Source organism: Orycteropus afer, unplaced genomic scaffold, assembly GCF_000298275.1.
Source record: "Orycteropus afer afer isolate SDZICR_OR568_19922 unplaced genomic scaffold, OryAfe1.0 scaffold00045, whole genome shotgun sequence".
Lineage (NCBI taxonomy): Eukaryota > Metazoa > Chordata > Mammalia > Tubulidentata > Orycteropodidae > Orycteropus > Orycteropus afer.
In genome coordinates this window covers 3,675,841-3,677,814 of record NW_006921632.1, presented here as the reverse complement: position 1 = coordinate 3,677,814, position 1,974 = coordinate 3,675,841, and positions in this window count along the sequence as shown.

Here is a 1,974-nt window from a genome sequence, read left to right as displayed (position 1 = left end):
CCCTTCTGACTCCGTGACTCTATGTACAACAGAATGAAACACTGCCTGATCCTGTGCCAACCTCACAACTGTTGCTGTATTTGAGCCCATTGTTGCAGCCACTGTGTTAATCTGTCTCATTGAGAATCTTCCTCTTGTTTGCTGGTCCCTCCCTACTTTACCAAGCATGATATTCTTCTCCAGGACTTGTGCCTCATGATAACATATTCAAAGTAAATGAGATGTAGTCTCACCATCCTTGCTTCTAAGGAGCATTCTGGCTGTACTTCTTCCAAGACAAATTTATTCATTCTTTTGGTAGTCCATGGTATATTCAATATTCTTTGCTAATGCCATCATTTAAATGAATCAATTCTTCTTCAGTCTTCATTATCCACTGTCCAATTTTTGCATGCATATAAAATGCTTGAAGATATCACAGCTTGGATCAGATTCATCTTAGTCCTTAAAGTAACATTTTGCTGTTTAACACTTGAAAGAGGTCTTTTGCAGCAGATTTGCACACAATGAAATACAATAGTTCAGCCTAAATAGTAAAGAATGTCTGCCTTGAGCAATGTGCTCTTTTAAGATCTATCAGTATGGGATCAAATTGTCGTCAGCAACTCCAAAGATTAGTTAGGAAACTAATTGAGTTTATATTATTTACTAGAAAGGAAGTACTCAGAAAAGGATGTTGAGAGTGATTGTATGACACCAAGAATGTAGTCATTGCACTGAATTTTACATTTAGAAATTGTTGTTGGTCTATATTTTGCTATGTACACTCTCAACAACAAAAAATATGTTTGAAAAAGAAAAAGAAGATATTGAGGAAAGAAATACAAAGTAGCCTTATGTAAGCAGGATATCTACCTACTAGGGGGATTACCTAAATGTGAACTTATTGGGTAGCAGGAGTCAGAGATAGACAAAGAAGGAGCTGAAGAAATAGAAAGTGAGGAAGACCGTGGAAATCAAATGCTTACCATAGAATCCTGGTTTCCATTTACAAGCTGTAGTAGACAGCATTTTAAGAGGGGCCTCCACAAATGGACACTATCATTAACAGCATTGTACTTCAAGATAGATAGTAATACATTCTTTGTAATTATGAATGCCACGCTATTCTTCTTCAATTTCTCATTCCCAGCATAGTAGAACATATGATTATCTGCTTCAAAATGGCCAAAACCAGTCCATTTCATCTCACTAATGCCTAGGATATTGATCTTTATGCATTCCATTTTATTTTTGACAACTTCCAATTTTCCTAGATTAGAGGCCATCCACTTCTCATCATCATGATCTATCCTGAAGTACACTTTTTCATCATGACCTATACTGAAGTACAATGCTGTCAATGATAGAAAATATCCATATGCCTACAAAGTTAGTACTACTATTATTCAAATTTATACGCCAATCACCAAGGCGAAAGATGAGGAAACTGAAGATTTTTACCAGCTTCTGCAGTAAGAAATTGATCAAATATGCAATTAAGATGTGTTAATTATTACTGGTCACTGGAATACAAAAGTTGGAAACAAAGAGAAATCACAAGTAGTTGGAAAATAAGGCCTTGCTGATAGAAATAATGCTGGAGATTGTATGATAGAATTTTGTGAGACCAACAACTTATTCATTGCAAATACCTTTTTTCAACAACACAAACAGCAGCTATACATGTGGACTTTGCCAGATGGAGTACACAGAAATCAGATCGACTATATCTGTGGCAAGAGGCAATGGAGAAACTCAATTATCTTCAGCCAAAAGAAGGCCAGGAGCTGATTGTGGAAGAGACCATCAACTGCTTATATGCAAGTTCAAGCTGAAGCTGAAGACAATTAAAACAAGTCCACAAGAGCCAAAATATGACCTTGATTATATTCCTTCTGAATTTAGAGACCATATAAATAATAGATTTGATGTATTGAACACCAATGCCCAAAAACCAAAGGAATTGTAGGATGGCGTCGAGAACATCATCTG